This window comes from Tamandua tetradactyla, chromosome 3, assembly GCF_023851605.1.
Source record: "Tamandua tetradactyla isolate mTamTet1 chromosome 3, mTamTet1.pri, whole genome shotgun sequence".
NCBI classification, from domain to species: domain Eukaryota; kingdom Metazoa; phylum Chordata; class Mammalia; order Pilosa; family Myrmecophagidae; genus Tamandua; species Tamandua tetradactyla.
Window position 1 is genome coordinate 28,275,395 of NC_135329.1, and position 27,979 is coordinate 28,303,373.

General features: G+C 42.5%; 1 protein-coding gene across 2 annotated transcripts in view; it reads left to right on the forward strand.

Annotated features, from left to right (window-relative positions):
- The first annotated feature begins 10,344 nt into the window (after nucleotides 1-10,344).
- The window catches only part of PTK2B (protein tyrosine kinase 2 beta), a 140,768-nt gene continuing 123,133 nt past the window's right edge, over nucleotides 10,345-27,979 (forward strand). Inside the window, exon 1 of one of the 2 annotated variants that reach the window (XM_077152855.1) lies at nucleotides 10,345-10,648. The gene's annotated coding sequence lies outside the window, so the exon portion shown is untranslated. The remainder of the gene's footprint in view (nucleotides 10,649-27,979) is intronic. The other variant, XM_077152854.1, reaches the window with a different exon arrangement.

Genomic DNA, 27,979 nt, shown 5'->3' on the forward strand with positions numbered 1-27,979 from the left:
CACCTGGCCGAGTTGATACCTGAACCTAACTACCATAGTTACCAAACTGCCAGCCTCCGGGTCAGATTTGGCTGCAGATATCTTATAGTTAGTGCGCTCTCTTTCTCTTTCTCTCTCTCTCTCTCTCTTTTTTTTTTTTTTCTGTTATTATGTATGGTCTCTTGGGCTACAAAGAAAGTGCAACTCAAAATGATTTAAAATGTGAGGGGATGTATCCACCATCCCATATTATCGCCAGCCCCTTCCAACATGAAAAAGTTAGAATGAGCATAGCCCAGATAACCCTAAAGAGTGGAATAAAGATCAAAGGTGATGGTGAAGTTGTACAGAGAAGGTTAGGTTTAACAAATGAGTATGAGTGCTGAATCATATCGATATTTCTTTTAGTCTCCAGTACCTTAGAGCAGCTACAGGTAAAAACTTAAAATTGTGGGATTATAACCCATACCAAACTGTGAAATCTTTTCCACAACTAATTGTTGCAATGTACTTTTGACATTTATTGCTTTTTTGTATATGTTATTTTTCGCGGGAAAGAAAAGAGAAAGAAGAGTATAACAGAGAAGATAGAGTTTAACAAGTTAGTCTGACTGCTGAATCACTATATCGGTATTTCTTTTGGTTTCCAGTGCCTTGGAGCAGCTAAAAGAAAAAAATGCAAAATCATGAAACTGTAACTCATACCAAACTTAAAATCTGTTCTTTAAGTACTTGTTAAAAGGTACTTGGAAATTTATTGCTTTTTTGTCTATATGTTATATTTCACAATAAAAAAAAGTTTAAAAATGTAAACAGCCAAACCAAAAAAAAAGTAAGGGGATGTATTATTTCACGTAACAGGAAGTCAGGAGGTAAAATGGTTCTGGGGTTGGTTATTTCCATGGCTCAACAGTGTTGAGACCCCAGATGCTTTCCATCTTTCTGTTCTGTGAAAGGCTTTCTTTTGGTTAGAAAATGATTGCAGCAGCTCCAGACATCATATCCTGATATGTGCCAATGTACAGAAGGGGAATCAAGCTACTTCTTCCTTGCATGTCTCATTTTCAGAGCAAGAAACCTTTCCTAAAATCATCCAGAAGACTTCCCCTCATGCATTCATACCTTATTAGCCAGAACTGGGTCACATGCTCCCTCTAACTTCATCACAAGTAAGTGGAATAAGACAACCAGGATTGCCTTGAACCAATTTGGATTTACCTGAGTCACATGGTAAGTCCAAATTGGTTCACTAAGAACATTTGGGGCTCTGCCATTTATTGTGAAAGAGGAATAATTGCCAGTGGATAAGTAACTACTGGACCCATTTACAATTTGGGAGATTTCTTATAAAAATTCAGATTTTGTTTCCTTTGCTTTTTTTTTTTTTTTAAAGCAATGTTTGAGCTGAATAACAGCTGTTGCCTATAGGTGGGACATGTTTTCTTAGTTTGCCACAGACCCCACACAATCAACCAGCTTCCCTCATGTTACCTGCTTGGCCCTTGTAGGCATTTGGGCTTTTTACCCCTTGGGTACAGGGTCCACAGTGTCAAGTTATACACTGCTGCTGTTCATTGTAAAGGAGCTTGAGTGGTAAAATATCCTGGAACAGACAGGTAACTTGGGGACGACAAAACTAAATCAAAGCTTAATTTCCATGTGTAGTAATTTGAAGCTGTATGTACCCCCAGAAAAACATGTTCTTACATTTAATCTATTCCTGTGGGTGTAAACCCATTATAAATAGGACCTTTTGATGAGGTTACTTCAGTTAAGGTGTCTTCCACTCAATCAGGAAGAATCTTAATCCTATTACTGGAGTAGAAGAGAATGAAATTCAGATAGGGAGAAAATTCAGGAGGCAAAATCTGAAACAGAGCCTGGAAGAGAAGGAAGAGACCAGGAGATGCCACCATGTATTAAGCTAAGGATCAAGATCGCCAGCAGCCAGCCTTAGAGAGAAAACATCACCTTGATTTGGACATTTTCCTGGTCTCAAAATCATAAGCTAATAAATTCCCATTGTTTACGCCAACCCATTTCATAGTATTTGCTTAAGCAGCTTAGGAAACTAAAACAGATTTTGTTACCAGGAGTGGGGTGCTGCTATTGCCAAATACCAATAATGTGGAAACCACTTTGGAATTGGATAATGGGTAAAGGCTGGAAGAATTGTGAGATATGAAATACTTGATAGAAAAGGCCCAGATTTCTTTGACGAGACTGTTGGTAGAAATATGAATGCTAAAGTTGTTTCTGATGAGGCCTTCTACAGAAATGATGAATGTATTATTAGAAATGGGGAGAAAAGTGATCGTTGTTTTAAAGGGGCAGAGAATGTACTGAAATTGAGTTCTGATGTCAAATGAAAGGCAGAACTTGAAAGTGATGAACTTGGATATTTAGCTGAGGAGATGTCCAAGATAAATGTGGAAAGTGTAGCCTGGTTTCTCCTTGCAACTTATAGTAAAATGTGAGAGGAAAGAGATAAGCTGAGAACTGACTTCCAAGCACAAGGAAATCAGAAATTGGTGGTTTGGAAAATTCTGAGCTTCTGGAACATGACTCCCCAGAGAATAGTGCACCATGTGAGGGTTTAAGTGAACATGGAACCAGTCAGCCATTTCTGACTACAAGTCAGGATTTCAGATGCAGTTATTTAGGAAGGATCTGTGGAAAGTCCTACTATCCGGTTGCTTCAACCATTGTGAACTACATGCAAAACCAGCAAGTTTATTGTGTATGAAAGAAACCTCTGCCAGCCTGGAATAGAAGGGATATAGAAGGACAAATTGAAAGGAAAATGACTTCAATGGCAGAACCATTGAAGCTTAGGTCTGGACCAAAGATATCTTGATCCAATAGAGCAAGTCCACCCATGGGTATGGAGATGGTGTGTCTGTCCCGGCACTTGGAGAAGGCAGGGCTTCTGCCCCGTTGTTCAGGAAGGTGCTACCATCTTAGAGCTTGGAGAGGTGGAACCTGAGCACCGGCTTTCAGAGAGAGCCTGGCCACCATCCAAGAGAGTGAAGCCTTCACCCCAGTTTTCAGGGAAAGCATGGTCAAAGTTCTTGGGAGGGGTGGGGATGCTACTTCATCAGGTCTGGAGGACAAAACCATTCCATAGATGACTCTCAGAACTTGAAATCTAATGGAGTATGCTCTACAGGGTTTTGGCATTGTTTGGGGCCAGTCCCTATGTTTTCATTTCAATTTCTCCCTGTGTGAATGGAAATGTTTATCCTATACCTATCCCTCATTGTATATCAAAAGCAGATAACTTGTTTTCTAAGTTTTATAGGTCCACAGACAGAGGGGAATTTTGCCCCAGAACAGAGCACATGTATAACTGATTTTGATGAGACTTTGTACTAAGCATTGTTCTGACATGACTTAAGGTTTTGAGGGTATTGTGATGGAATTATTGTATTTTACATATAGAAAGGGCATGTTTTGGGGAGGATCCAGAGGGTACAGTGTAGTGATTTGAAGCTGTGTGTACCACAGAAAAACATGGTCTTAAATCTAATTCATTTCTGTGGGTGTGAAACTATTGTAAGTGGGACCTTTTGATGAGGTTATTTCAGCTAAGTTGTGGCCCACTTCCATCAGGATGGGTCTTAATCCTATTACTGGAGTCCTTTATAAGCAGAATGAAGTTCAGACAGAGAAAAACAGCCAGAGGGAGCAGTGAGAAGCTGAAACCAGTGAACCTGGAAGAGAAGGGGGAACCCAGGATTGCCATTTGCCTTGCCATGTGACAGAGGAGCCAAGGATCACCAGCAGCCAGTCTTCTGGAATAAAGCATCATCTTTACAGCATCTTGATTTGGATTTTCTTTTAGCCTCAAAACCATGAGCTGATAAATTCCTATTGTTTAAGCCAATCCATTGCATTGTACTTGCTTGAGCAGCCTAAGAAACTAAAATATCACATCACTGAAATTTATCTTTAAGCACCCAATTATTTTATTTTGAATATTTTGAATAGAAATCTTCTGAAATATATTGAGGATTATTTTCTCTGAAATAAAGGATGCAGAATATGATTTAAACTTTTCTTCATGACTTATTGACGTAGATAATAATTACTGTCCTGTGCTATGTAATAGAGTAATGCCCTCAGGAATTAATGACATCTGTAGGGTTGTTTGTTCCTATCCCTTTGGTAAATGACTATAGATGCCTGTGTTTTGACAGTTCTTGCATTTTCTAGGAATTTTTTGTATTTCCTCTTTAGAGATTCTTGTTGTTATTAAAAATGAATCTGCCTGTACAAACTGCTTTCACTTCCTAGTTGATGCTTCCAGCCTACTGTGGGTTGGGAACAGAGAGCCACGTTTGTTAGGACTATAAAAAATCAACAACAGCAGTCTTGCATTGATGCACTCACTCCTTCACTTCAGCACATCCCCATAGGCCCACAGGCGGGGGTAAGGGATTGAGAACCAAGAAGGTCAAAGTGAGAAAAGTTATGGAGCTGATGCAGGAGTGGGCAAGACAGGTGGGCACACACAGTCCCTGTCCACAGCATCCTGCAGTCCACAGTTCTTTAGCCACCTTGGAGAGCTATGGAAGTCCTAACAGTGGTTCTAAGGGCTGTGGCGACCACATTGCCTCTGTGACACCGAGCAGCTGCCTGTTGTTCTTTAATGGAAAAATTAAAAAAAAAAAAAAAGCAAAAAGAAACACTCTTCTGTCTTCTCTAGCATACTCTCCCTCTTGGGTGCACAGATCAATATCTTCTTCTCAATGGGTTAAATACATTTTTTAGTTTTCCCAAGGAGATTACTTTGGATTATGTCCAGGAACCCATTTTTAATAGTTATGACAGGATATACTGCCTTCCATTTAACGTCTGGTATAACTTTGGGTGAGAAAATTCAAATATATTACTTGTGACCTTCCAACAACCCTGTAAGATGAAATATTCCCATTTTATAGATGAGGAAACTGAGGTTCTGCCTTGACTTGTAGCTAAGAGAAAATGGCTAAATGATGGTAAGGATATAGTTTAGGCTGTGGTAACAGAGAGACCCAAAATATAATGACCTTTTAAGCAACGTCCAATGTTTCTTTCTCATATACAATTCAGCTAGGTCCAAACTATGTCCAGGGCTAGCCTGTGCTTGTCGGCACACATTTCATCTTTCATGTTGCTCCACGCTTCTTAACGTGTGTTTTTTTGCTATTGACCCAGAAGGCCATTCCAGGTTCCATTACCAAAGTGGAGTGGAAATGGAATAGTGCAGGGCATATCAGTCTCTTTAAGAGCATGATCCTAAAGTTTAACACATAGTTTCTAGTCACTAATTATTGCCCAATATCTAATCACAGAGTCAAGCCTGCAAGGGAGACTGGGAAATGTAGTCTTTATTTGGGAAACTATGACCAGCTAAAACTCAGAGGATCTATTACTGAGGGAAGAAAGGGGAAATAGATACTGGGATCTGCCTGCCATAGATAGAATAAAGAGTCCTTTTTGAGACAAGGGTATGATTTTGAGTTCTTTATTTTGGCCTCAACTGTGGTCCATTTTGTAAAGCTAGTGTTACATGGTTGAATGAGAGATAGACATCTCTGTGATTACAAAGTTCAGTTACTTAATCTTGTGCCGAACAGTCATTTTGTCAATTTTTTGTTCAGAACATTTATAATAATACCATTCTTTTAAAATAAAATTTTTCTCATAATAAATTTAGATTACATGATTTAATTCTGTAACAGAGAGCCCCTGGTTTACATAATATATCACAGCACTGCCATGGATGGATTTTAATTCAACTCTGTACTTTAACACTTGGGCAACCTTGGATAAATTATTTATCTTCTCTAAGTCTTCTTTTCCTTTCTAAAAAAAATAGAATACTACTATCTACCTCATTATAATTATTAAGATTAACTAGATGGTGGAACATTCTTGTCATGCAGTGTATACTCAATAAATGGCATCTAAAGATATCTATATAATCTCTCCACATGAAACCTACCCTATTTAATTATTTCTAAAAATAATAACCATTATTTTACAGCATTTTCATAGCTCTCACTTAATTTGGGCTTCACAACACCCTGTAATAGATAGAGCAGGTATTGTTTATTCTGCTACTCATTTAGATTAGGAAAATGGATTCACTTGCCCAAGATCAAAACCATTCCCTGTTGACTGGATCCTTCCCATCTGCATTTAAATCTACTCCACTGGCTCCCACCTTAAACAAATGACCAAACAGCCCTCTTCAAGGCCACAGGCCCCTCCAGCTTCCAACCCAATTCTTGATTCCCCTTCATAGCCAAGCATTTCAAAAGAGTTATTTACACATACTGCCTCCATTTCTTCACTTCCAGTTTAGTCATCAATCCCCTCTCTTTCCAAAGTTGGCTTTTGCTGCTTCATTAAGTTTGCCCTTGGTAAGAACCTGATCTTAAGCTCTCCACTTTTTCTATTTTCTTGGCCCAAGCAATCTTACCCATTCTTGTGGTCTCAAAGGCCATCTCAAAAGTTTTTTACTACCTTGGACCACTTTCGTGAGATCCAGCACCCAACTATTCAGCATCTCATTTGATTGCCTTACAAGTTTCCCAAACTGAACATGTCCAACACTAAATCCCTGACCTTCCCCCAACAAACTTACCCATCTGGATAAATGGCAGCAGCATTCACTTTGTGGACAGATCCTGGACTCTGGGAGTCCTTGATTCCTTCTTCCTCCTTCACTCTTCCTCTCAGTCTGTCAGAAAGTCCCATCAATTCTGACTCTAAACAAAATGTATTTTAGAGTCCTCCTTTGCTCCTATCCTGATTCAAGTCACCATCATCTCTGAGCTTCCCAGCTTGTTGCCCTAATTCTACTTCTACTCCTTCCCCTTTCAGTCCATCCCCCTCAATAGTCAGAATGACACTTAAAACTAAATTGGACATAAAGTTCCCTTTCTTTTAAACCACTAGTTGCTCCCCATTGCATTTAAAATTTAAATCCCAAATTCTGAACATGACATGTCAGAGTGTGCCTGAAAATTCTCTTGGTTTCTGCTACATCTTTGAATACATCAAACACGCTAAGTTCTTTTGCTTCTGAAGTTTTACATATATTGTTTTCTCTGCCTGAGTCACTCCTCCTCAAACGTCCCACCTGCTAAATCCTGCTCTGCTTCAGGTCTCAAATGAAAAGTTACTTCCTCAGAGAGGTTCTCCTTGACATCCCTAGACTAAATCAAACACCCCTCTACACACTCCATTCTCATAAAACTGGTACTTTTTCTTCTCAGCACTCCTCACAGCTTGTGACTTTGTCTCTGTGATTTCTGTGAAAGTTCTCTCTCCACCTCTAGCCTGTAGATGCTGTGAGGGTGGAACCTTGATATCTTGCTCATCAAAATATTCACTATGCCCTTCATAGTGCTTGGTGCATAGTAGATGTGGTAAAAATTGCAAAGAATCAAATCCTGTGTTCTTTCAACTGTACCACCCTGCTCCTCAGTTGAGGGCATGTCTTAATTTTACCATGCACAGTACACAGGTCGTAGCATCTCTGAGGCTCAGTTTATGTTCATCTAAAATTAAAAGACTCACCCTTTGACTCACAAAGTCAAGACTCACCCTTTGACTGCCTCACCCTTTGACTTACAGCCTTACAAGGTTGTTAGAGTGACTGACATGTCTAAAGTGTTTGAAAGCAATAAATCATGGTATAATTCTAAAGTATCTTATGACAATAATGATATCTTCACTTTAACTTGGCTGAGACTCATGGGATGTATGGGTTTTTGCTTTTGTATTTTTATTTCTTTTTCTGGAGTGATACAAATGTTCTAAAAATGGTCATGATGAATAAACAACTATGTGATTATATACTTTGGATGGACTATATATGCATGAAGACATCTCAATAAAAATATTTTTAAACCCTATGGGAAATAATAATAATAAAAGATTTTAGCACATAGTGCCTGGAAGAATGTTAATGACACTCATGGGGAAGACTGGAAAGGGATATCTGTTTGGGAAGATGATGCATGGTTGTAGATATGGACGTAGAGTAAGAGTAGAACATCTAAATGGAAAACTCAAGCAACTGAAAAGGACATTTGCTCAAAGTCTTTTTTTCCCCTATAGTTTTCTCCTACTGACCCAGCTCACGACACCACATCCCCAAATTCCTAACCATGGCTTCCCACAATATCACTTGCTCAGCTTGAGACTCCTACATAAGTTGACACAAAGGAAATATTTTGCTCCTCCAGTGGAGTAGGTGACTTACAACCCACAATGAGCTGTGAGTAGTGTTTTTCAGAGCGTTTCTATGGAATTCTAGGTCTCCTAATGAAGGGATTTCTAAAAGAGTTTTTAAAGGTAGGTAATAGTCAGAAAGGTGTGACCCTGTCCCTGAGTCTCTCTGGGGCTATGCTGGACAGAGACCTGAAGGCACAGTCTGCAATACCAGGTAGTTCTCGTTTCCTTTCATAAATAAAAGGTATGTACCCATGAGTCTTTTCCATAATAAAACCTATGATTCCAGGAGCTAAGTTTTTAAGTTCAAATAAATAAATAAATAAATAAAACCACTGAAGAATTCAACAACCTCTGAAATTTTTGAATATCTGAAAACTTATTCCCTGAACTAGGGACGATGAGAGTATAGTTCATGGATTTGGCCACATAGAGGCAGCATACACAAACTCCCTTTTCCTTAAAGATACCCTTAATTCACTTTGCTATTAGTTCTCTTTGCTACCACCCTAGTATAGACCTTCAGCAAAAAAAAATTCACTCAGTTATCTAATCTTCACACAATTCTAACTTCACCACCTCACTCCCTGTGTGCAAGAACACGGAATGGCTGCTGACTGCCTTGAACCCTTCTGATAATTTCCTTCCTGTGTGGTCAGGCTAGCCATCTTATATTCTGGCACACCTCTCTTGCTAATTCCAATTTACTCTGTCTGACTTGCCTTGTCTCCCTAAGCCTTAACCAGGGGCAACTCAAACACAACCTACTATGTGCTGCTTTCCCTTACTCACCTGGCTACCTTCTGACAGCTGTGAAGCCACCAGCACTACTTCCAAGACTCCAAGTGTTGCTGGGAATGTGATGCATTGGTGGATGGGATGAACTGAGAGCTCTGGCAATCATGGCTGTGAGCCCCATCGGATGGGTTGTGAGTTGCCATATTCTGGTGGATGGGTGCCAGCCTCAGAGATACTGAGAGTGGTGTCCAGATACCTGCATTTTAAAAAGCTGCATGGATCACACTTTGAGAAACATGGACTTTCTGACTTTGTGGCCTTGGATGTGTTAATCTTGCTAAGTCTCTATCTTCTTTTCAGAAAATGAGAATTAAATGAAACAATGTACATTGAATGCTTCCTTAGCACAGTTGTTTGCACTTAGACACACTCATTAAATGCTATTGTTTCCTATTGATCCACTGAGTTAGGGGGTGAGGGGTAAGGGAATGTTATCAGAGCCTCAGCCATGATACATGGCTGAGTATCATGCACGTTCACAACTCCAGTGAATAGCATCCTCTAGAATTGTGCAGTGGAGAAGTTTTGGGAGTTAGACCCCCCAATCCTTCAAAGGACACAGGATAAAGAAATTGGGGCAGGGGCTCTAAAGAGGAACTTTGAGGACCATGGGGAACACTGAATACACTCCAGCTTTTTGACCTTATGCTAAATCCAGTCTACCTTCTCCTACTCGGGAGAAAGTCTTTAATCCTTCTAGTGAAAGGAATAAACGGTGGCCAAATGCCCTTGAGTTCACTTCGCAAATCTCAGTGCCTTCCTGGCCCAAGTAAAGAGTTGGACCAACCTCTTTATTTGGGAAGCAAAGTGGACCGATATGGAGATGACAGAGCCCTTGTGAAAAAGTCATTCAATTTTTCTGACTACATTTGTGCTGCCAGCTGGTTCTGCCCTTAGTTCATGTCCTTGGTGTTCAGGGGCCGAGGCCCATTGTGGTAGTCATCTGATCTGAATGTCCCAGCAAAGGGACTGGGCCACTCCAGGAAAGGAAGAGGCAGGGATATGGGCACTGAGACTATCGGCAGCAGGTAACACTTTGTTAATCTGAAATACACCTGCAGGCTAGAGAGGAAAAACCAAGGTGAGGAGTGTGGCCTCCAAAAATCTACAAGTGGAGGGGAGGAGGGGGAAGGGATGGTAGGAATTGGGGGTCCCTGGTCATAGAGGTACATAAGACCAGAGGACCTCATTTTGGATTCACAGGAGTGGCAGAGATTGCCCCCGGGGTTGGCAGTAGCAGCTCAGGGAATTGATGGCAGCGTCTATTTCAGAGTTTATGGTAAGAGGCTGGAACAGGCACACACGCACCAACACAGACAACACACCCCACCCTTTAAGGAAGTGGGTAGGAGAGCAGTAGGGGTGTGGTTAACAACTAAGAGGAGGAAAGGGGGAAAACACAAACCTGCCAGCCCTCTTACTAAGCGGCAGAAGGGCTGCTTACAGACCTGCGGGCCTCGCGGGCAGCCGGAGCAGCTTCGGAGCCGCTGCGCCCCCGGTACCTGCACCAGTCCCCGACTCACCTGGTCCTGCTGGGCAGAGCCCGAGAAGCAGTCGCCCGCCGGAGTCCGCGCTTTCCTTGGTGTGAGTCCCTCTCCCGCGGTTCTGGGCTGAGCTCTAAGGCTGAGAAGTTGGAAGCTCGGTGAGGTGGAAGTAGGGGTCGGGGGAGGAGGGTGATTCCGGGATGCTGGTTACCTGGCAGGGCCGGGAGTTCCCGGAAAGGGAGCACAGTATCCGGAAAAAGTCGGAGCCGCGGGTGCTGTGCGCGTGGGGCTTGCCGGCCTTCCGCAGTGGCAGAGGGGTTCTATTTTTGGAGTGAATTTGAGACTAAAGGGTGGTTTCCCCTTTTCCCTCTTAACATATTCAAACGCGGGCCACCAGGTCGATGGTGTGAAGGCACAGAAACCCTGCCTGCCTCTAAAGGTCAGATTTGAGAGCAACAGACCTGGATTTTCAGAATCCAACTTCAACTCCTGCCTCAGAACCTCTCCCCACGCCCTGCTTGCCCTGCTCCCTTCTCCTCCTGCCCTTAGAACCCCCACACAGGTCATATGCCTCCCTCCACTCCTTGGCATCAGTTTCTTGCACCCTGAGAGAGCATCTTCCAAATCAAGCCCTGACTGTAAGCAGGGTTCTGCAAGGGGGAGACAGAAACATAATTCGTGAGTGTGTGTATGCGTATGTGTGTGTGTCTGTGTGTATTGTGCAGGCTAAAGTTAACACCTGTCACATTGGTTCTTTTTAAAACTACTTTCTTAATGCTGCTAAAGGGTTAAGTTTTGTGCTGCCTCCTGCTGTCAGGCTATGCGTGGGCAAAGCCTGGGGTGGGTGAACAGGGAACATATGGGTGATGTTCTGAGCCCACCAGGACTTACCACCTGCCCTAACCCTCAGCCATATGACACTGGCATCCCCCCAGCCCCTAAACGTGGAGCTAAATCCAACGATGCTCATTTAAAGGGCTGGGGGCCGGTGGGGGGGTTGGGGGTTGGGCGAGGCCAGAAGGTTGGGCAGAGTTTGGCATTGGCTGGGAGGATTCAGAAGACAGTGGATGAAGAGCTTTCAGGTGACTTGTAGCGAGTCCTGAGCCAATAGTGACAGGCGTGATCAGTGGCAGCGGCATGTGGGGGTCCCTCCCTGCCCTTGCTGCTCTTGCCTAACCTCAGAGTCCCGGCCAAGAAAAGCTGATGCTGACCTAACCCCCTGCCTTTCACAACTTCTCTCGGGGAAGGGGAAGAAAAAGAGGCCAAGATGAAAAAGCGACTCAAAATATCTCTTTGGAAGGGAGGAAGGAAGTGGCCACACATTAAAAAGATCCAGCTTTGGTGGGCCAGTCTTCATTCATTCACTCAATAAGCATTTGTTGATTCCCTACCTGGGGCCAGACACTGGCACTAGGTCTGGGGATACAACGGTGAGTGTGACACCACTTCTGTTCTCCAGAGTTCGTGGTCATAGAAATGACTGCAGCAAGGTGAGTGGTGCCTGCTGCAAAGGAGGACACAGGCACTAACTAATCCAGCTAGCTCCAGGGGTTGTGGAGGAAACAGGGGTGTCCAAGAAGGCTTCCTGGAAGAAGTAACTTCTAAGTTGAGGCCTGAAGGATCAATAGGAACTAACCAGGCAAGAAAGGAGGGAGAAGGAGAGTGTTCTAGACAGACAACAGTAAGTGCAAAGACCTAGAGTTAGAGACAGCACAAGGCTGGAAGCAGCATGACACATGCAGGAAACTCAGAGTGGCTCAGCATGTTCAGAGCCTAGAGAGTGCAGGGGTGAGGTGAAGTGGGAGAGGTAAGCGGAGACAGCTTCAGAAGGGCCTTGGGAGGCCTGCTCAGGCTGCCATGGCAACTCCTGTTGGAGCAACACTTGGGACCTAGAGCCAGACATGAGATTTCCCAACATGCTTCTGACTACTAAGATAGAGTTGCCAGAGTTGGCAAATAAAAGCACAGGACTCTGAGTTAAATTCAAATTTCACATAAGCAATAAAAAATTTTTAGTACAATATGTACGATGCAAATTTGGGACATGTTTACTGTAAGAAATTACTCATTGTTTATCTGAAATTCAGATTTAACTGGGTGCCCTGTATTTTATCTGGTAACCCTACTCAAGGGGAAAGGTGAGGGTGCTGCTCTGCCAGGAAACAAAGGATGGGAATTGCCTGCAATGCCATGAGATTAGTTTCAAGACCTATTTATCTTTCTGTTCTCCCGATTTCATAATTTTATTCTTTCGCTGATTTACTATGTCATTAAAAAAATAATAATAATAATCCATGGTCAGTTTCGTGATCTATGCAGTTGAAAGAAGATAGTACCTCAAAAAGAAATTAGGTTTTGGAGCTCAACGGACCTGGATCCAAATCCCAGCATGGCTACTTGCCAGCTGTGAGGCATCACTGAAAATGCATAGCTTCTCTGGGCCTGGGAATTCTCGCCTCAGAAATGAGGACAAGAATACCCGTTTTTCCAGGTTGTTGGGACGATTAGCAATAATGTATGTAAATTCCCTAGTAAGTGCTAAAAAATTTTTTTAAAAGGTAGATAATTTTTGCAAACTTCATGGGGGTGACCAACATTGCATCTCCAAAATGCTTGGGGCTCATTCATTTCATTTCACATTTATTGAGCACTCAGAGGTCCATGTGTTTGGTAGGGTACCTGCTTCTAGAGAGAGTGGGTTAGACCCTGATTGGGCAGGGAGCACCTGAATTACTGTTCAGCTTTGCCATTCCTTTTCCATATGATCTGCTGCAACTGGAGGAGAGGATCCAATCTCTACTTGGAGGATGGTGGGTGGAGGAAGGTGTGACTCAAAGTAGAATTAACTGAAGGGAAGTATGAATGGATTAAAGAGAGAATCCATATAAACACCTAGCACGATGCCTGACACCTGCAAATGTGCCATAGAATTTGGCTGCTGTTATTATAATTTTCTAATAAATACCTTATTAGAAAAATAGAGCTTGGGGGTACATGAAATAAGGGTGCCTTGTGGGTCATATTTGGACTCTAGTGGAAGCACTTGTAAAGGTAAATTAGGGGTCTCTTAAAAGGGAACACAGAGAGGGTTAAGGGTTTGCTCAGAGAAAGAGAAAAAGAGGAAATGGAAAGTGTGTTTCCTTGCTGTGGGAACTACTGAGTTGAGAAAAAAAAAAAAGAAGAAGTCCCCCTTTCCAGTGGCTAAATCTCTTCATCCCCTTGCCATATGGGAAGGATTTTCCCAGTTTCTAGAACAGCATTTCCCAAAAGGTGCTCAGGAGAGTCTCTGTGCCATGAGATAATTCTAGTTTTGACAATGATGAAAACTTCAAACGAATTTGCTCTTGGAGATTGACAACATCTGGTTGCATAGTCCTAAGTCCTGCAGAAAGGACATGTGTATCACTGGACTTAACCTAGTGTTCCCTAAATTTGACAATAGGAACCTTGCAGTAGGCGGGGTAGAAAGCACTTATTACCATCTCAAGAGAAATAGTGGAACACATTTAATTAATACTGATGCAGGTACAGAGTTTGGGGACCAAGTAGGTCTTTCAGGGGGCATTGTTCAGCCCCTTAATTCTAGGTAAGATGCATTCAATTGATCGTAGATTCAGCAACATCCAGCTTCCTTAAGCTCTTCATGAAATGAGATTTTGCATAACGTTCCCAGCATCCATATCCTTCACAGGCACGAACTTCTGCCTGTGTCTCCCTAAAACTTTCTGCTGCAGTTAAGTCCATTTCCCCTTGAGTAATGGGACCCTGGAAAGAGTCAAGTGTCTTGGGTCCTCTCAGATGAATGGGACTCTGAGGTGGTCACATGGGGTAACAGAAGTGGAGATGAGCCCCCACTGCCATGCTTGGGGACGAAGAGTGGTAATTAAGAGCAGTTTTGCTGACTCAATTCTCAAAAGTCTCTCTTAGTCCGTGGGGTGCTTGCAGAGTAAAGGAATTGGAACTGTGCTGGAGGTGACCAAGCAGGAGGGTGGTGAGGAGCCCAGGCTTGGAGTCTGACTGCCTGGATTCTAATGCGACAGAGCCTTCACTTCCTCAGCAGTAAGATGGAGGTAATAGCAGGACTTCTTGTGAGGATGGAGTGAAATGTGCTACGTGGGAGTACAATCCAAAATGCTAATATCTAACACCGCTAAGGCAGGAGCATTGGTCACACAGAACTGGAACTAGTCACTGCTATGCCAGGGGCTGCTCTTTAGAATGGAGATGAAGGAGGTGGACACTCAGGGGTGGAGGGAGTGGACATTTACCAGCTGGACTTATGAACCAGTATGAAATCATTCTGATAAAAGGTACACAGTAGGTATTCAAAAAATATTCACTCTCATTATTACACTTTTTACAATTCCGGCTAATCTAAGAAGTGGTAGAGAAGCACCATTTTCTTTCCTAATAGAAATTGACCCTCCTTTGACTGAGGGGCTGAAGGTGGCCTCTCCTGCGTGCCATCTCATGGACATGGCTCATGGATGCTTCTGGAAACACCGCCCAAAGTAAAGGTGGTGTTTACTGCTCCTCCCCACCCCACCCCCTACTCCTCAAATTCACTAGTACTTTATAAGCAGGCAGCCTGCCTCAATTAGCTCTTCAGCCAGCAAGGAGACTTTCTACTAATAGGCATCAGGCACTGGAATTGAAATGGTCATTTAAAGTGCTTAGAGAGTGAAAAGCAGGAGGAAATGGAATCTTCACCTTTCTGGGGCTCTTAACAGGGTGTGCAAATCTCTGAGCTGTGAGGGGGTGGCAGATGGGGGAGGGGCCAGCTTTTTGAGTCACTGCTGTTTCCCAAGGTATAATTATTACTCACGATGACAGCTTGATTAAGAAGGCAGACTTAAAACTGCATACTTGGGATGCACATTTTACCTAGACATTAAGGGCAGGTTGATAAAAGTACAGACTTTTGTTTTCAAGAGACCTTCCAGGTAGGTTTTGGGTGGCATAGAGGGATGGACTCGGCTCTTCCATGCCTGAGTCTTCCCCACCTCTGGCCTTTTCCTGGCACTGGAGGGAATCGCTAGGGTGATTGCTGTTTGCAAAAAGCAGCCAGTCGATGTGACTAGAACTAAGCTCAATAACTGCCAAGATTCACGGAAGGTTGCGCCTTCCCGTTTTATATCTTGGCTACAGCTTACTAACATTTTCCTCCTCTCCAGTTCCTTTTCTTCTCTTTTATGTTCTGAAATCCACCCACACAGAATCTGGCAACATCACTCACTAAAGATGGGAGGGGGTCCCAAGGAATTAATCTCGCCCAGTGTTTAGAACCTGGTACTTAATTTAATTCTTAACTCAGGGGGTAGTCTCTCTTTAAATTGGGCCAATTCTTCTGACAATTTTACAAGCACTAGGACCACAGCCACCCCCCACCCGCCACCCCCGCTTTTGTGATCCCTTTCCTTCTCTAAGGATCTTCTACCTGATTCTCTAAGAGTCCCACTACTGTTGCCGTGGGATCCTGACATCCATGTGGGGTGGGAGGCTCCTGTCATGCCTACTGGGAGTTGAGTTTGGGGGTTCCCTTTCCCCCCTGTGAGAGAAGGGCTCTACTTCGGTCCTGATACCTTCACAGATGCTCTTACCAGCATCTGGTGGCATTCCCTTAGTTACATACATAGATGTTTGGTACTAAAATGGCAATGTCAACTTGTGAGTAGCTTTCCCCAAGCTTAAATTCACAATATCCCAGCCCAATGCAAGCAGCAGCCTCTAGCTCAAGGCAATTTTTTCAGCCTGAATAAGTGGAAAGAGAGTTAGAAATCAGGAGTCCTGGGTTATGGTTTAGGCTCTTCCACTTACTAACTGTGTGACTTTGGGCAAGTCTCTTAACCCTTCCAAAGTTTACTTTTCTCATTTGAAAATGAAGAAATAATACCGCCTCCATGATAGGGTTGTTGAGATAATAGACTTATGTGAAAATCTATTTAAAGCACCACCAGGCACCATCATAGAAAGATGAGGAATTTGGATGAGAAAGATGTGAATTTGAGTCTGGACAGCCACTTTCTACCTTTGAGACATTGCCAAGTTATTTCACCCCTCTGGGCCTTGGTTTCTCATTTGTTACCCATTCTAGGCATTTGTTTAATGTTTCTCCTCTTTTTCACCTCCTTTCAGGGTATAGTCCTGTCCCTCCAAGCCGAACCCCGTCCCCCAAGCTTAGAGGATGTTACCTATTCTCAATGGCTTAAGGGAAGTTACTTGGAAGGGGAGGTAAGATATGAAGATAAAATAACTGTAAGGCCAGATGGGGGAATTTTTTTTTTATCTGTTCCATAAAAAAGGCACAGAAAAATGCCACCAGGTCAGAGGAGGAAGAGTTTACTTTTGGCTGGGGAACCTGGGAAAGCTTCATGGAGAAGGTGGTATTCGCTAAAGCTCTAAATGGATGAATATTATGTGGCCATGATGTCCCTGTAAAAATAATAGTATAAATAAAAGCGCCAAGGTGGGAAAGCATGATTCGAATGACTCAATTTGGGCGGGGCCATGGTAGTGAAGGGTAACAGATGATAAGGAAGGAAAGTAAGATAAGGCTTGATCATGTTGATGAGGCTCTTGGGCATTATTCTGAGGCTGTAGGTAGCTGTTGGACTTTAATCTGAAGACGGTTGGGAACCGCCACAGGTCTTGCCTCAGCGGAGATGTCATGACCACATTCAGAGGGAAGAGAACGTGAAATTAGGAGATGATGTAGAAAGAAATTCTAATGGTTTAGACGTTAAGACTCTGAAAGAATTGTGTAATTCAGGATGATTTGGGATCCTGAAGAGTGACTTCAGGTCAACTGGAGGCTTCTACCTTCTCTGAGTTGAAATTGTTTCTTACATGAATTTAAAAGATATAGGTTTATGGAAGTATCAACTTGTTTGGGTGCTATGAGTAACTTACCTTAATTTGTCTTTAATTCTTTTTTCCCATGTTCTAGATTCATAGATAAGCCCTTTCCCACAGGTCTCAGTTCTGCCAGTATGCTCTTAATGTCAGTCTGTCCATGGTTCTGTTAGGCAGTCTCAGTATAGCAGCCTCCTAGAGAGCCAAACCAAGGATATGCACTAGCCCTCTGCAGCCATCCTTCCCCCAGCCCCTCCAGGCTTTCCCCTTCCCCCCATTCTGAGGTCTTACCCCCCACCACCACTCCAGCGATCTCCCATAGGAAGATGAGTCTCCCTGTAGCCTGACCTCTCGCCCTTGCTTCGGTCTTCCACTTTCAAAGGCCTAGGACATTTCTGCTCCAGGAGCACAGCATCTCAATGCTACATTTCTGAAATTTAACCCATCATGTTTTCACACCAAACCATCTCCTCCTTCTTATATCCCTCTTTCTGTCAATTCAATTGTCATTCCCCTAGACACTGAGGTTCGGAACCTTGCAGTTATCTTAAATTCCTTCCTTCTCCGCTTTTTCCCCATCATCTTGTCCATCACTAATCATTCAGATTCTTCCTTCATACCTCTCATTCCTTCCTTCCTTCCTCACCTCACTGGTCCCTACTCTAGTTCAAGCCTTATCCTTTTTTTAAAAAATAATATTTTTATTGAGATATCTTCATGCACCGTACAGTCCATCCAAAGTATACAATCAGTGGCTCACAATGTCATCACATAGTTGTGTATTCATCACCATCATCATTTTTAGAACATTTGCATCATTCCAGAAAAAGAAATAAAAAGAAAAAAAAACCATGTATCCCGCACTCTTTATCCCTCATTCTCAATAACCAATAGTCCAAACCTTATCCTTAATATGCAACCTCTCCTCTTCCTATCTATAGTTCCCTGAAGCTCTTCAGTGCTTCAAGGCAAATCCAAACCTCTTACTTGACTTTTCAGTGCCCTCCATAATTTGACCTTAATTTCCCCCTCCTTTCCAAACCAAGTGCTTCACCCCAACCCGCCTGATCTGCTCACTGGGCCCCATAAAACTTCTGCTCAATACTATGTCCTGCCTGGACTATCAGCTCCCTTCACCTTCCCCAAATCCCATGCTTCCTTCAAGGCTCATTTCAGGCCCAACCATTCTGAAAACTTTGCTCTCCACTCCAGCCTCTTGGTGTCTTTGTGTTCCCTGATGTCCCTAAGAATTTATCAATTCAATCTGAAGCTAAATTCCTCCCGGGCAAAAAGAATTTATTTTATTTATTTTGTTCTCCTTCCTTATGTCCTCAAATTCTAGGGACGAGAAGCCCATTTCCCTGAGCAGGGGAATTGTGATCTCTCTCTTCTCTGTACACTCATGCTTGGCTCACCAGAGCCAGACCCAGTATTCCTCACTCCCTGCACTTGGTGTCACAACAGCCTGTTGCAACAAAGCAAAGATTAAATCCCGAACCTCTTAAACACTTGCCCCAAGGTTCAGGGTGTGCTTCTTGCCTCTCCACCTGCAGAGATTTCCTATAGCCTAGAGAAAGCGAGCAATGAGTTAGAGCAGGAACTCAGTAATCTCTTTACTAAACCACTCTGATGTCTCTCTAATCCATCTGAGTCTTTCCTTTCCCTTTCACTTAGTGATTGGGCCCATCTAGGCCAGACTGAATGCCTGGAGAAATACAGGATGTAGGAAAAAAGTTAGGGAACCTTGATAGAGAGTGAAATTGCTTTGGGAATATGGAAGAGGGATTTACAAGGCAGAAATTGGGAAATTTTAGTCACCTGACTTCCACCCAACTGCTCAGCCATGGTACTTGCCAAGATAACTGGACTCTGAACTTTTGGCTCTTGCATTCCCAAGATTTGAAAACACTTGACCCACATTAGCTCCTCTATTTCCAGAGGGTAGTGCTCACTTTCCCCCAGTTGGCCTCTGAGCCCTTTCTCTCTCCCTTTACCTGGCTCTGTGTAGGAAAACTCTTCCTCCATCCATTTGCTAAGCACTCAGGCCCCAGCCGCTGTGCGCTCCTGGCGCTGGGAGAGGCATGAAGGTCAGAAGGAGTGCTGTGCTACCCTGGCACTGGGAGGCCCTGGGTTCTGGCCCCATTCACTGACTATTCCACCAGAGGGTCTTGGGGGAATTGTCTGAGTAAGTTTCCTCAAGCCTCTGTTTTTTTCAGACTTTTTAACAAGTGGGAGCCTTTCTTCAAAATGGATCTTAGACAAAAGCCCAGTTGGTAAAGACAGGTACAGGTGGAACTGGCTGAAGGGGGGAGGGCAGGAGCTTGGTGGGCCCTCCACTCCCTTCTGCAGTGGCCCTTGGGACCTGCCATGGATCTTGGGGCGTGGGGTGTCTGGGGGGCGCAAATCATCTTCGATCTTTCCAGGTCTCTGGTTCTGAAAAGTTCATTGCTTATGTGTGTGTGGTAATGGGGTAGGCTGGAGAATGGACCCCAGTTCACATGGATTCAGTAAAGAATTATTTCAAAGGGGGCATGGAGTATCTGTGTCATCAGGGGAGTTGTATATACGAATTCGCTGAAAGAAGATGCATCATTTTTACTTCTGAGCAAATGTCCGCACTTATGGGAGGAAAAGCCATAACTTTTATCAAACTCTCAAAGGAGCCTCTGACTGCAAAACATTAAGAATGACTCTTGCAAGATTTTATAATCAGATACACAAACTTTTCATGTAAACGGCCTCAAATTTGAACTCCTCTTTAATTCAGACTGACGAGACTGCAAGCTCTGCTGAGAGTAGAATCACATCTACCCTGAGAATCAGTGTTACATCCCCAGGATATGGCCTGATATCTAACACAAAGTTGGCATTCAATTCACCCAAAGAGTGACCTCCAGAATATAAGACACTTCCCGTTCTCCAAATAAGGAATGTTGTTTAAAAGGAAAAAAAAAGTTTTTGGCTAATTTCAATACATAAAATTTTAAGATACTATTTACTACATTATTTATTGAAACATGTTTTAAATCACAGACCATTTAAAATAATGTATTAACTGACAAGTGTTGCTTTCTCCCAATTCTCCTTGGGGTTTATGAAACATTCAAACACTTCACTCACATCTTTTTGCAAATATTTGTTTAGCTTAGAACAGTTGTAGGTTTACAGAAAACTCATGCAGAAAGTGCAGAGTTCCAGATACCTCACCTTCACTTAACATATCTGACATCAATGTCCTTGTCATCCCTAGAACCACTCTTTGAATCAGCTAGCAGTTTTTGGCATGTGCATTTTCCCTACAGTCTGGTTGGCTATGTTTTTATTAACCCAGAAGTTGTTTATCTTTTACTAACAGGTTTTTTTAGATAGAACTCACATACCAAAAAAAATCACCCTTTTCAGTGTACAATTGGATGATTTTTAATATATTCGCAAAGTAGGGCACCATCACCTCTGGTTCCAGAACATTTTAATCGCCACCCAAAAAGCCCCATCCCCATGAGCAGCAACTCTCTATTCCTTCTCTCCTCCCAGACCCTGGCAACCACTAGTCTAATTTTCGCCTCTTTAGATTTGCCTATTCTGGACATTATATAAATGGTTTCATATAATACAATATGTGGTTTCTTTCCCTTCTTTCACTTTCAATATGTGGCATATTGTTTTCAAGGTTCATCCGTATTGGAGCATGTATCTGTACTTGCCTTTTTTATTTCCCAGTAATATTCCATTGTATGTATATAGCACATTGAGTTTATCCATGCAATAGTTGCTAGGAATTTGGATTGTTTCTACTTTTGACTATTATAAATAACACTGCTATAGAAGTTTCACATATAGGTTTTTGTGTGGACATATATTTTCATTTCTTTGGGGTCTATACCTAGGAGTGTAATTGTTGAGTCTTATGGTAACTGTATATTAAACCTTTTGAGGATCTGACAGACTGTTCCCCACAGTGGCTACACAATTTTACATTCTCACCAACAAAGAACATGTGTTCCTACTTCTCATATCCTCTTCAACATTTGTTATTTATTTATTTATTTTTAATGATATCCATTCTAGTGGGTGTGAAATGATATTTCATTGTGGTTTTGATTTGCATTTCCCTGTTGGCTAATGATTTTGAGCATCTTTTCATGTGCTGTTTGGCATTTTGTGTATCTTCTTTATAGAAATGTCTATTTAGGTCATTAGCCCATTTTTTAAACAGATTTGTCTCTTTGTTGTTGTGTTGTAGGATTTCTTTATATTCCTACCTATTAAACTGTTATCAGATATGTGGCTTTTAAATATTTTCTCCCATTCTGTAAGTTGTCTTTTTACTTTCATAATAAAGTCCCTTGATGCACAAAAGTTTGTAGTTTTGATGAAGTCCCATTTGTCTTTTTTTCTTTTGTTGTTTGTGCTTTTGGCATAAAGTCTATGAAACCATTGCCTGACATGAGATCCTGAGGATGCTTCCTTACCTTTTTTTCTAGAAATTTTATAGATTTGGTTCTTATATTTAGGTCTTTGATCCATTTTGAGGTAATTTTTGTATATGACATGAGGTAAGGGTCCACCTTCATTCTTTTGTATATGGCTATACAGTTTTTACAGCACCATTTGCTGAAGAGACTAATTTTTCCCCATTTAGTGGAGTTGGCACAAATGTCAAAAGTCAGTTGGCCATAAATGTAAGAGTTCATTTCTGAACTCTAAATTTGATTCCACTGGTATATATGTCTGTCCTTTCGACAGTTCTCTCCTGTTTTTTTTTTTAACTTTTTATATTGTATAATATGACATATATACAAAGCAAAGAAATAAAAAAGCAATAGTTTTCAAAGCACTCTTCAATGAGTGGTTACAGAACAGGTCCCAGAGTTTGTCATGGGCTACCATACGATCCTTTCAGAATATAGGAGGCTAGAGGGCTTAAATATTTTTTTATCATCACAATCAACTTTTTTTCCTCCCCTTTTTATGGAAAATAACATATATACAAAAAAGCTGTAAATTTCCAAGCATAGCACCACAGTTAGTTGTAGAATATATTTCAGACTTTGACATGGGTTACAATTTCACAGTTATAGGTTTTTAGTTCTAGCTGCTCTAAAATACTGGAGATTAAAAGAGATATCAGTTTAATGCGTCAGCATTCATATTCATTTGTTAAATCCTATCTTCTATGTATAACTCCACCATCACCTTTGATCTTTCCATCCTCTCTTTAAGGTTGTTTGCGCTATGACGATTCTAAATTTTTGATATTGGAATGTTCAGTCACTAATATGGGGTTGGGAGATAGAACTATCTGATGTTCTGGAGAGGCTGGGCTAGGTTTCAGGACTTATGTGGAGCAGGGTCCCATGTGGAGGTTGTAGGTTTCTGGAAAGTTACTCTAGTGGAATCTTATATATTGATTCCACACTTGTGGAATCTTATATATTGCTCTAGGTGTTCTTTAGGATTGGCTGGAATGGTCCTGGTTGGGGGTTGGCAGGTTATAAGTAGTAAGCTTGCGTAAGAGTAACCTCCCGATTGCCTCTCAACTCTATTTGAACTCTCTCTGCCATTGATACTTTTAAAATTACACTTCTTTTCCCCCTTTTGGTCAGGATGGAATTGTTGATCCCATGATGCCAGGTCTGGATTCATCCTTGAAAGTCATCTCCCACGTCACCAGGGTGACTTTCAGCCCTGGATGTCATGTCCCATTTAGGGGGGAGGGCAATGATTTCAGTTCCCTGCTGTTTTGATTCCTGTAGTTTTGTAATAAATTTTAAAATTGGGAAATGTGAGTCCTCCAATTTCATTCTCTTTTTTTTGAGATGGTATTGGCTATTCAGGGCCCTTTATCCTTCCTTATAAACTCGATGATTGGCTTTTCCATTTCTGCGGAGAAGGCTGTTCAGTTTTCAAAGGAGATGCATTGAATCTGCAAATCACTTTGCCTAGAATTGGCATCTTAACAAAAGTGACGTTCACTTGGTGGCGTGTGTAGGTGAAGTTGCAGATCAGGAAGAAAGGGACAGTGAAGGGCAATGTTGACATGGCCAGGTCTCCTCCTTTATTGAGGGATGTCAGTGGTTTAGTGTTAAGGGTTCCAGTCTGTGTATAAAAGAAGAGGATCCAGATTCTTTCCATAGATTTCTTAGTCTATTCATGGACGGGATCCTAGCATTCCCCATGGACATTGATAGCTAGTCCTTCCTTCTCTGCCCATCAGGAAGGAATCTAAACCAATCCACCCAGGAGGGTGTTTCTCTAGGTTTCAAATATCTGCAAGGAAGGAAAGTCCACATTCTCCCTTGAAATAGTTTTTTCCTTTTTTGAGGATGTGGATGCAGTGGCTTTTATGTGAAGAATCTGAGGCAGAACTCCGCATTTATTTAGCTTTGATCATGGGTCCAGACACTGTCCTAGGCACTGGTGGTAGCTAATTGAGTAAGACACTCTCCTGATGAGCCTTGTAATGAGTTTGAGGAAAGAGAAATAAAAGCAGACGCAATACCATGAGACATGCTGCAAGAGGGTGTGGCAATGTGCCAGGCAGGTGCGGAGGAAAGAACCTTCTTACCAACTTACCACAGGGAGGCTAAAAAGGCTTCACAAATGGTGTGCCACTGCGAAGGAGCCAGAAGACTGAATAGGCATGTCCCAAGCAGAGAAAGAGTAGCAAGGTGTTCTTCCAGGTAGAGAGTACAGGATACTTAAAGATAAGAAGGCACCAAAGAGTGTGGTCTGTTTGGGAAGCTGGGCACAGTTCAGTATAACTGAATCAAGTAGGGTCATGATGGGAACAATGCTGGAAAGATATAGAAAGGTCCTACATCGCTGTATCTTAGCTTTGAACATTATTCTCTAGTAATAGAAGCGATAAGAATTTTTAAACAGGGAAGAGAGTCAGATTTTCATTTTGCAGATGTGAACTCTGGTCCCAGGCCTGAGTAGCTGTTGCGCCAAGCTCTGAGAGAAGGGTTTGGCTGGCAGATGGCTATTTCTTGGGTGTGGCCAAGGGCCGCTGGAAGGGCTATGCCAATGTGCAGCAAGTGGGAGGTGCAAGCCCTCCAAGGGCACAGACCTGGAGTTCCCACCGCCAGATGGAGTATCACAGCTGCCCACACTGCTGGCTGACCAGAGTGGATGGCGAGGGCTGGCCTGAGAAAGAGCCCATTTTCTGCTTCAGCTTCGCCTGTAAGTGTATGTATGGTGGGGGAATTGGGAAGAGAAAATGAAGAGGGGTTGGGTCAGATGAACAAGAACCAACCGGTCTTCAGTTGGGGGTGCAGAGGGTAAGATGGTGCTCGTTCTACAAAACCAGGAGACCCATGAAGGGGAAATCAAGTGGGAAGGAAGGCAGTCGGGCATCTATTTTTGCCCCACCACTGAAATAGGATATTCTATAGGAATCATGGAGCATGTGGGATATTCAGGATTAAAAGACTCTGTGGTGGAGGGAAAGAGATTGAATATAAATCAGAAGCTCACATTTAACCTTCCCTTAGCACCCCTCCTCCCAGAGTACTTGGCTGTACCATCCATTTATGCTTGGCGCCTGTTTTCTTGAGATAAAATTATTTTTCACAAGTACATGCCTTGCTAAATAGAATTGTGGAAGGCAGGGACTTTATCTTATGTTCTTTTGCCTCTCAGTCAGAATCCAGCAAATGCCAGAGTATAAAGTAAACATTTGCTCAGAGCTGGGGAGGTTTTAGGGAAAGGATCTGAGGGGGAAAAAAAGTGATAATTTATAGACGGTCTCCAACACCTATGGAAATGAGGGGCATGGGAAGGATTCCTATTAAAATAAGATCCACACAGCTTCATTAGTTGCTAAATAAGAAGCATGAGCAGGGGTCTTCTTGGTCCCTGGATAAGCCCACTTCAGAGAAGTTTTGGAGCAGAAGCAGGTTTAAAGAGCAAGAGGAGAAAGAGAAGCATCCATGTCCACTTTCACTGATTGTGAATCAAAACCTAATCCCTCAGATTGGCATGGAGTAGTGGTTCTTGACCTTTGGTGGCATCAGAATCTCCTGGAGGGCTTTTTAAAATGCAGAACACTGAGTTCCAGAACACTGGTTTCATCTGGACCAGGGGCTGAGAATTTGCATTCCTTCTAGATTCTCAGATGGTATTGATGCTGCTGGCCCAGGGGCCACACTTTGAGAACCGTGGAGGCTCCCGCACGATCTGACCCTCCACCACCTTTCCAGTGCTGTGACTTAGGGGTTGCCTTAGAACTACCCAAGGGGTTTTTTTGAACACTCCTATGCCTGGGGCCCTCCTGAAATTTTGACTTACTCTACAGTCATCCCCAAGCAGCTAATGTTTCCTTTGGGTTTTGTTCTGCTTTGCTTTGACGCGTAGCTCCAAAAATGGCTTGGGTCCCTACCCTGGTTGAAAAGACTAGCACGTCTCCTTGGGATCTGTGATCCAAACCTACCTTTCACCTGCTTGCAGTGCCCCTGAGGACTCCTGAGCCTTCCTGGCTTCTTACCTTTGTTCGTGACATTCTGAGTCAGGATGGCCTCTCCTGGGCTTCCTCTCAGACTCCTTCCCACTCCCACCTCAACACCACTTCTTCCGTGCCATTCTCCCCAGTCTGAGCTCCTTTTCCTTTCTTTCTGTCCCTACAGTCCTCATTCTACCCTTGATTAGTACTTCTATTCTGCCTTATTTTATTGTTGTTATTGCATGTTACTTTTCCCAAATAGATGATAAATTCCTTAAACAGCTGGTCTTCTTCTCTTTACCCCACTCCCCTGCCCTGCCATTTGTTATTTGGAGTAGGTGTTCAATCAATGTCTGTTGAATTGAAGTGAGGATCCCCAAAACAAACCCAAGTGAACCAAGTCTGGTTTACTTTGGCCCTTAGTTCTGGAAATGCATCTATCAAGGCCCAGCTGGGGGAAAAGGAGTCATTTGGTAAATGCCACCCATCAGATGATATGGCTAGGTTCCAGAGTTGTCAACTGGCTCATCAGCCTTGAAAATAACGTGATCACTAATCTGCATCACTCCAAGAACTACCGCCCCCAGTGCTGTATTAAGAATTTTTCCCTGGGGCAAAAAATTGCTGTCTTGGCACCCAAGACAGACTCAGAAATTTCATTTTGTGATTGATCCTTTGTTTGTTCGTTTTTTAACTCTCCTTCCTTTACCACAGATTAGTTTACATATAGCCAAGCCCTCTACACTCAACTTCTACACATATTTCCATTCCCCCAAGATAGCCCTTTTATTTTTTTTGAATGCTGTATGGCAGGAGTCACAGTTCATACTTTTTCCATGTGAATATCCTGTTACTACAGCACTGTGTGTTGAATTTTTGTTTGTTTGATTTGTTTGTTTGTTTGCTCGTTTGTTTGTTTGGGAGAAGTGCCTGGGCCAAGAATCGAACCCAGGTCTCCCTCATGGTAGGCAAGAATTCTATCACTGAACTACCTGTGCACCACTCCCCCCCCAAGATATGCTTTTATAATGCAATTTTATTGTGATATATTCACATATCACACAATCATCCAAAGTACACAATCAGTGGTTCACAGTATCATCATATAGTTGTGCATTCATCACCACAATCAATTTTTGAACATTTTCATTACTCCAAAAAAAGAAAAGAATAAAATTTAAAATAATAAAGAATACCCAAAGCATCTCATACCCCTTATCTGCCCCCCATTATTTTTTTTTCTTATTTTCTTACTTATCTGTCCTTACACTAGATGAAGGGAATGTCAGTCACAAGGGTTTCACAATCACATGGTGACACTGTAAAAGCTATACAGTTATACAATCATCTTTAAGAATCAACCAGCTTATAGTTCAATAGTTTCAGGTATTTCTTTCTAGCTATGCTGTACACTAAAAACTAAAAACGGATATCTATATAATGCATACGAATAATCTTCAGGATACCTCTCGACTCTGTTTGAGATCTCTCAGCCACTAAAAGCTTATTTTGTCTCATTTCTCTCTTCCCCTTTTGGTCAGGGAGGCTTTCTCAATCCAATGATGCTGGGTTCCAGCTCATCCCTGGGAGTTATGTCCCACGTTACCTGGGAGATTTACACCCCTGGGAGTCATGTCCCACACAGAGGGGAGGGCAGTGAGTTCACCTGCAAAGTTGGCTTAAAGATTAAGGCCACATCTGAGCCACAAAAGTGGTTCTCTGGAGGTGACTCTTAGGCCTAGTTATAAGTAGGCTTAGCTTCTCCTTTGCAGGAATAAGTTTCATAAGGGGAAATCCCAAGATATAATAATTTGGCCTATTAAATTGGTAGTCCCCAGTGTTTGTGAGAATAATTAGGAATTCCCTGGTGGGGAAGTTTAATATTTTCACGTTTTTCCCCAGTCCCTCTAGGGGACTTTACTAATACTTTTTCACTTTCTGCCCAGGTTACTCTGGAATGTACCAAGATAGCCTTTCAATTCTTGTTCTTTTACATCATTCCTCTCAAATGAAAAGCCACTGATGTTCCCCAGATGCATGGTGTCCCCTGACCTGAAAACCCCACAGAAGACACAGAAGCCCCAGAATGTCCCAGGTACATCTTTGGGGAAATACTGCCTATATCAGTTTCCAAAGACTGCCATAATAAATCACCGCAAATGGGGTGATTTACAACAACAAAAATATATTCTCT